This window comes from Centruroides sculpturatus, unplaced genomic scaffold (assembly GCF_000671375.1).
Source record: "Centruroides sculpturatus isolate CEXI.00-Female unplaced genomic scaffold, Cexi_2.0 scaffold167, whole genome shotgun sequence".
In the NCBI taxonomy this organism is placed as follows: domain Eukaryota; kingdom Metazoa; phylum Arthropoda; class Arachnida; order Scorpiones; family Buthidae; genus Centruroides; species Centruroides sculpturatus.
The window spans coordinates 348,520-357,540 of NW_019384372.1; the positions used below are offsets into that span (position 1 = coordinate 348,520).

At 37.6% G+C, this 9,021-nt stretch overlaps 1 pseudogene; it reads left to right on the top strand.

Annotated features, from left to right (window-relative positions):
• Positions 1-607: 607 nt before the first annotated feature.
• The window catches only part of LOC111615263, a 27,131-nt pseudogene continuing 18,717 nt past the window's right edge, over positions 608-9,021 (top strand).

Sequence of the window (9,021 nt, forward strand, 5' to 3'; positions counted from 1 at the left end):
ATGTCACTATTTACTTTCTTTGTTTATTATTTACACTTTATACCGACTAAAATTGACTCTCTCCTCTTCTTCCCTCGAGGGGGGTTGAAATTTCCAAAAATCCTTTTTAGTGTGCATTTTCATGACGTCCCCCACTAAAATGGAAAGTTTTTCCAAATTAAGATTAATAAAACGCTACTTAAGAAGTACAATAAGCCAAACAAAACTTAGAAATCTATCATTAATTTCTATTGAATCTACATTGGCTGCCACTCTAGATTACGATTCCCTAATTAACGAATTTGCTAAAGTTAAAGTTAGAAGGGTAAAACTGTAGTAGATTCTTGTAGTTGATACTTGATATCATTATTTTAAAGTAATTTTTATTTTCAATATAAAAATAGTATTCGTACAATTTGTGCTTTTTTTTTTTTAAATCACAACCGAAGGTATTTTAGAGAAAAACATTTAAGGGGCGGCATTTCGAAGACTTGCATCACACTGAGGAAATCTACGGCACGGCCCTACTTGCATGCATCACTGGTATAAATTAGGGGCAACGAGGGGGCGCCATAATAGGATCTCGCTCCATCCTAAAACTTACCTCGGGCCGGCACTGCATTGATAGATGGAGTCGAAAACACTAATAATAGAAGAAAGGATAGATCCTACTATTACTTCTCGCGAAAAAGGTAAAGGTAATTGTTTGAGATTAGGCGTAATTTGTGAAGAAGTGAACAGTGTTAGTAATGTACTGTGCGAAGAAGCATGATGAAATTCGACGTAAATGAGGAGAGATTACAAAGCGTTTCGAAGAAAACAGGCCAGCAAAATTTCTATATACATGTAATTGATTATAACAATTCTGTTTATAATTTTAACGTGATTAAGAGAATAGTATGTTATACGTGACTTATAAGCCTTTCCAAACGAAGTTTTAGTTCCTCAATTAAACTAAAAATCGTTTCCTTCGACACTCGAAAGCATCGAATTAATTCCGTTAACAAAATGTCTTCGATCAACAGACGAAATAAGCGATAAATTTTCGATGAACTATGTAATTCGTTGATCAGGAAAGCTAAACACTCTTCGGCCATATTTGTCGTTAATTTAATTAAATCCGGAATAAGCGGAGAGACATTCAGACGAAACACATTGTCCCGGTTAAGGTATCTTCGTTTAATCAAGGAATTGATGTACAGTACAATGAGTCTTTACATAACAGTAGGACGAACGTCCGTACGTGTCGACAGATAGTAGTCCGAACAAAGGAACGGTGAAGACAAAGGATAATAAAACGTTTTTTGGTTATTGGGAAGGTCCCTCTGGTGAGTCAAATTGGTTTGCGTCGGGAGTACCGACAATCCACGCTATGTCGTATACCGGTATAACGACGATAGACAGCCGGATGGCCTGAGCGGTCAAGGTGGCAGCCTACCGCTCTGAGAGACCCGGGATCGAATTCGGACGGGTCGAAAAATTCCAAGAAATTTTTCGGGGGTGATCCGTTTGGATATGTTGACCCCGTGAGGGAGTCGCATTGATATAGGCATTGATAGAGGGGGACACCCTCCTCTATCAAAGCCTATATTTAGGAATCCCTCATCACCCGGCCACCCCATTGTGGGCCTGGCTGAACCCATAATGGGCTTGCTAAAAAGAGACCCTCTTAGTGCCCTCAGGGCGGAAAGAATTTTAAAAAAAGCCCGGTATAATGATGCCTATTTACGACATTTTCAATTACGACAAGTTTTTGTGAATACCAAACGTTGTCGTATCTCAACTTACGACAAACGTTCGTTGTAAGTCGCGATATGACGCTTTTGTGAATCCGAGTCTTACATTTTAAATTTTTACTTTCCTGGCTCTGTTCAAGAATTTTTCTGTATGTATGGATGTTAGTGTGTGTGGGAGGCAGTGACGCATCTCGAGATGGGCCAAGGGGCTCTGATACCCCCTAAAATGAAGAATAAAAAACTAGTACTGTAAATTTTCCAAAAATATTTTCCTAATTAAAATTTATTTTTTTATTTATATTGTGTCGTGTCTTCTGTTTCTATATTTTTTTATGAATTAGACGTCACAAATGGTAGGAATGTTATTGAATTCGCATTAAGCTGTTTTTAATCGGTTCGACTTGGCTCCCCCAAATTTTTTTTTTAAACTCTTTCCGCCCTGTGGACACTAAGATGGTCTGTTTTTTGCCAGGCCCATAATGACGTACCACGTAGTGAGGGACGGGGCCTGCCATATACAGATGAACCACCCCCGAAAAATTCCTGGGGTTTTTCGACCTATCCGGATTTGATCCCGGGTCCCCAGAGCGGTAGACTGCCACCTTGACCGTCTGCTCCCCAAGATTAAATCTTGAGTGTGCCACTGGGAGACACGACTTTGTTCACTCAGTTTAAGCTTAATAACTCCTGTGCTTTTTGTCGAAAATTTCTGAAATTTTGCAGGGAGGTTTGTGTATTGGGGATTGATGCTTTTAAATTTTGATGATTAAAGGTTGAGGAGATGGGAGATAGAAGGGATTTACAATTTTTTATAAAATTCATTTATATCCTCAAAATTAAACTTTTTGCCATTTTATAATAATTAAAAATATAAAAAGTTTTTAAATAAAATATCTTAAGAGATGGCGCCACACAATGCTGATGGGAAAGTTAAGCAAATCGTTGTTGGATCTTTATAGTAGCAGAGCACAGCAAGCCATGGCACACATGCCTATATGCATGTGTGCCATGTATACCAGATATAACAGATGATGCAAACGTTCAGAAATTATCTTCAGTGAAACTGAAAAATGAGTCACTCGTAGAAAAAGTAAACAGCCAATCACATAAATAACTGGAGCAAGATTTTTATGCGTTTAATTTAATCAATTAGGGCAGTGTTTTCCAATCTGTGGGGCGCGAGGCTATAGCAAGGGGGCGCGCAGCTTTTACCAAATTATCATTTTTTTAATACAGAAAAAGTCAAATTGACATCGAAAAAAATGAATCAGCAAACAGTTATGCCTAATTTATAACTCTAGTTCCGAACGATTCGGGTACGAATGCAAAAAATCCATCCATACTCTAGACGAAATGTCTCAACAAGAGTCGAGTCCCGGCAAACAATATGGTTTGGTTGAGTTATGGCAACACAACACCTGAGCGATCTGCCTAGGGGGAGGTCTTTTTAAGGAAACTGGTCCTTATTTAGGCGTTACAGACGTGGAGAAAACCCGAAAAACTCCACGTAGCCAGCCCATCCGAGCGAGGCGCGAACCCACGACCGAACTACCAATGTTTAGTGAACGAAGACCGTTTGGGCACTGGTGGGCACGGCGAACAATATACTTTGTTTAATAAGGTACAGTAGAGCATCGATTATCCAACCCCCGATCAAGCGTCACATCGGTTAACCGACCGCGTTCTAGTCGGCAAATTCAAATGTCCGCTGGTGATGNCCATTTTATAATAATTAAAAATATAAAAAGTTTTTAAATAAAATATCTTAAGAGATGGCGCCACACAATGCTGATGGGAAAGTTAAGCAAATCGTTGTTGGATCTTTATAGTAGCAGAGCACAGCAAGCCATGGCACACATGCCTATATGCATGTGTGCCATGTATACCAGATATAACAGATGATGCAAACGTTCAGAAATTATCTTCAGTGAAACTGAAAAATGAGTCACTCGTAGAAAAAGTAAACAGCCAATCACATAAATAACTGGAGCAAGATTTTTATGCGTTTAATTTAATCAATTAGGGCAGTGTTTTCCAATCTGTGGGGCGCGAGGCTATAGCAAGGGGGCGCGCAGCTTTTACCAAATTATCATTTTTTTAATACAGAAAAAGTCAAATTGACATCGAAAAAAATGAATCAGCAAACAGTTATGCCTAATTTATAACTCTAGTTCCGAACGATTCGGGTACGAATGCAAAAAATCCATCCATACTCTAGACGAAATGTCTCAACAAGAGTCGAGTCCCGGCAAACAATATGGTTTGGTTGAGTTATGGCAACACAACACCTGAGCGATCTGCCTAGGGGGAGGTCTTTTTAAGGAAACTGGTCCTTATTTAGGCGTTACAGACGTGGAGAAAACCCGAAAAACTCCACGTAGCCAGCCCATCCGAGCGAGGCGCGAACCCACGACCGAACTACCAATGTTTAGTGAACGAAGACCGTTTGGGCACTGGTGGGCACGGCGAACAATATACTTTGTTTAATAAGGTACAGTAGAGCATCGATTATCCAACCCCCGATCAAGCGTCACATCGGTTAACCGACCGCGTTCTAGTCGGCAAATTCAAATGTCCGCTGGTGATGCGGCGCTATAATATTTGGCTATAACTTGGCAACTTTAATATTATTTTCGTTGAATTTTTGGTGTTTTAGCTGGCAACACTGGCTCGACCATGAAAGGGATGCCAGTATTTAAATGAGGCTTAATTTTCTAATTATGAGTGGTTGTTTGTTTTGTAAGCAATAAAATAATTTAAAAATAATTTTTAACGACACAATAGCGACGATTATTATTTAAAAAAAATTTTGTTAGGCTTAACATCGATGAAAATTCAACGTGAAGTAGGTTAATAGCGATATACTAATATACTAATTACATGAGATATAATAATATACTATACTAATAATGTATTTTTTCATATTTTTCAGTTATCCGACCAGCCCTAGTCTCCAATTGAGTCGGATAATCGATGCTCTACTGTATATTGTTTTATAGGCCATTAAGTAAATTATACGGATAGTAGTTATGAAATTAGAATGTTATGAAAATTAAGGGAGGCGCAACAATTTTTTTCTGAAAAAGAGAAGGCGGAGGTACAGAAAGTTTGGAAACCACTGGATTACTGCATTTAAAATTTTACTATTCCGGTTCTGTTATATATAACAGGAAACATATGACGATCGGTCAAAAAGTAATCCCCCAAGGTTTTATATTTTTAGGCTCGGCACGTTGAAACGTCGAGAAATGCAGAAAAAAAATTTCGGTTTTTTTCTGTATGTATGGATATTAGTGTTTGTATGAGGGGGACACGGTTTTGTTCACCCACTTGAAGCTTAATAACTCCCGGATATGTCTTGCCCCGTCCCTCACCATCCGAACCCATAATAGGCTTGCTAAAAAGAGGCCCTTCTAGTGCCCACAGGGCGGAAAGAATTTTAAAAAAAACCTGTCGAAAACCATCGAAAATTTCTGAAAATTTTCAAGGAGGCTTGTATATTAAGGATATTGACGCTATTAAATTTTGGTGGTTAAAGGTCTACGGGAAGAGCAGATATAAGGGGTCATGTATCATCTCTAGTAGGGTTGGACTTAATGAAGATTTTACTTCTTATTAGCATTTATATATATATTTTTTTATAAATTTGTGAGGGCATGGACTTGACGAAAAATTTTACTCAAAAATTTTTCGAAAGAAAAAAAGGATATTTGTTAACGTTAATCTTGTGGTTGAGTGCACTTCTTTCACCCTCTGCGTCTCTGCATGTGCGAATCCGACCGACCACAAGCGCGACAGCTCACGCGTGAACCAAATAGCTAACGGCCATCACGATTTCAGTCCTGTCGTGATGCCGGCCCTGCGGTCGCAGATTCATCTCCACTCTAAAATTTAAGCTTTTTGTTATTTTATAATAATTTATAACATAGAAAGTTTGGTAGAAGTGCCTAAGTTTGGTAGGTAGCCCCTATTGCGGCACTTCCGGAATCTCGACAATATACATGCTTTAAAAGTTAATCTAGGTACCATTATAGTTTACAAGATTTCTAACGTCGTTTCAGTTCTAGATTAATTTCCTCACATTTTATAACTTTGTTAAGAGTAATTTAATTATTTAGATTCAAAAAGTTATACACGTATATTGTTGTGTGAACATTTTTGTATATTTTTGTAAATTTACATTTGATATTTTTTTGTTTATTGTTGCAATGGCGGAGTTTGAAAGACATTAACAATTTTCATGGCAAAAGTGTACTTCAAGGAATTTTTTTTTCATATTTTAGTATCGGAATATCCTGAATTTAATTTTGACAAGAGAATTTCATCAGTTGGTATGTTTGCCATAAAGTTTGGTATATGCAGATTGTTCGAAATGTGATCGTCGTCGTAAATCGAAAGGAGCGCAATCCTGTTTCTTTTAGATGTCATTTGAAGTATTTTTTAAACGTAAATTTGGGGAAATACTTTTTCGTTTATTTGGCATGTAATTTGCATAGAATGTACTGTACTGTACTTTGAGCGTTGGCTGTTTGGTTGTGAGTAGTCAAACATCTGTTGATTGGGCGAATTTCATACTACACATTATGATTGTTTCATAGTCTAATTTTACGGAACGAAAATTGGATGGACCTGGAAAGGTGGTGGAAATCGACTGAGATTGTTGTGAGCAAAAGGAAAAAACTAGGAGAACGGTTCGACCTGTTTGTTCAGCATACGAGTAAGGATTAGATTTACCCTAGGTTTTCAAGATGGCGGCGCTTCCTGTAGCCTCGAATAAGATCGCTCCGTGACAATTAACGTAGAGGGCTCTGTTTAAATATTTGTGAGGAATTATGTAAATTATCAAAGGATAACGTGTTTGCGGGTGCGTTTGAAGCGAAAGTTACGAATTTAAAAGCCAAGGTTTATAATTAATTAATTGATTTAATATTAATAAGCATATTTGTTTTTGTAATTTAGGTTAATGTCCAGATACGTGGACCGTCATGGCGGCACTTCCTGTTTCAGCCTCGAAACCAGACGGTTTGCAGACGTGTCACGTGACGCACCGACGCACGTTCTAACCTAACCTAACCTATTCTAATAAAATAGCATAATTATTACCAATTATATTATTAGAATAGGTTAGGTTAGGTTAGAACGTGCGTCCCTACTGTTTCCTTTTGTTTGCTGGAATCAGCGATGAGGCGCCATGACAGCCGCCGCCGTTCGCTCGCGTCGTCACGTGACACGTCGTCTGCAAACCGTCTGGTTTCGAGGCTGAAACAGGAAGTGCCGCCATGACGGTCCACGTATCTGGACATTAACCGTAATTTAAAGTAATTAATATTTAAAGATAATTTTAAAATTTTGTTAAAAAATAGAAATAGTTTTTTCCGCCCGTTGTTAATTTGCTAATAGTAATGGAAAATTTAGAAACTAATTGTGGAAATTTTTGGTTAAACTGCAGTTTTATAAACTTTTAGAATCGGAATATGTAAAGTTAGGTTTAGATACCGGAATTGGTAGTGACTTCAAATTTGCCGTAAGTTTAGGCATTCAGCACGTCGAGGACGTTTTAAATTATGTTCGAACAAGTGTAAAATAACGTATAGATGTGATAGAAAATCGTGTGTTACGAGATGTGAAAAATGTAGGCGGAACAGTTCGGCCTTAGACGGCACCTTTAAAGGAAAATGTGGTAACATTTCTTGGGTGGCAATATTGTTTTTATGACACTACGTAGGGTTAGAATGTACCTCGGCAAATTCTGCTATTGCTGCTGGAATTTCAAAGAAGGCAGCAGTCGATTGGTGTAATTACAATTGGTGTAATGCTTGTAGCTATTCATAATATGACATTGTTTAAAATTGGCACACCCAACAAAATAATAGAAATAGACGAAACTGTTATATGTAAAAGGAAATACGAAAAAGGCCTTAAATTAAAAAGTTACCAAATGAGTAGTAGGAGACATTTGTAGAGAAGACGACAGCAGCAGGTTTATTTGTCAAGTAAACGACCGTTCCGAAACTACTCTAAATTGGATTACTGTATTTATAAATTTGTCAATTCTGGAAACAGTTCATACCGACGAATGGAAAGGTTATAACAACGTAGATAAATTGGAAGGAATAGATATCGAACACAGAACGGTCAATCATTCGGAAAATTTCGTCGCAAAAGAGAATCCAGCGAACAATAAAGTAGTAAGTAATTTTAATTAATATTTTGTAATTCCCGATTAGTACCGCTAATTAGGCAACGCTTTCTAGCGGAGGCAGCGCCGCTGCCGCCTCCGCTAAACAAGATGGCGGCCGGAAGTACCGACCGAATTGGCGATTGCCATCTTGGATACCTAGGATGAATCTAACCCGAGTAAGTTTTATCTAAGAGCTGGGAAATGTTTTAGTTTGGAAAAAGCCAGATATTGTACTTTCTGCCCTGAAAGTAAGTGTCAAATAAATCCGAAAATCCTAAGAGGAAAAATGTAGACATGTGTTAAGAATGCGGACAAAGTTTCTAACATGGAAAAGGATGAAGTTAGGAAGAAACAGCCGAACCACGTTTTTTACCGAATAAATTGGAGAAAAGGAATTATCAATAGAATCATGTCAACGGTGAGTGAAATATTTTTTTTCCCCTTTAAATGCCGGTGTAGTAAGTAGCTGCGCCAATTGCCATCTTAATTGTTGACGTCACGTTCATAAACAAGATGGCAACCGGAAGTACCGCAATAGGGACTAAGTGCAATTTTATCGAAAGTTTTTTAAATAAAAATATCGTAACAGATGGCGCCACACGCGATTTTAAACGTTTCCGGGAATGTTAAGCAACTCTGCTAGATTTTAAAAATGTATCCTTATAAATACACAATCACGACTTGTAGAGAAAAACATAAATTTTAAATTTATTATTACTTTCTTAGTTGTTGTTAATAACATAAAAGCCTTTGTGTGTGTGTGTGTGAATTCCTTATCACTCCTGCAACTTTTGTCCACTTCAGATGAAATTTTAATTATCATTTTATGTCCTGACGCAGGGCCGGATGCAATAGGTGCGAGGCCCAATTGAATTTTTTTTTTTTTTTTGCGGGGCCCCTCAAACTTTAAATAACAAAATTAATTAACAGTTAATTTACATATGGAAATATGTTGTTATATTTTTAATAATAATATATCTAGATATTTATTTTTGTAAAATGTATATCTAATTTATATATTTAAAAACTATTTTTAAATATATAAATTTTGATGTGCTGCGGGGCCCCTTTAAGCGCGGGACCCGATTGGCACAAATCGCTCCAATCGCCTCAAATCCGGCTCTG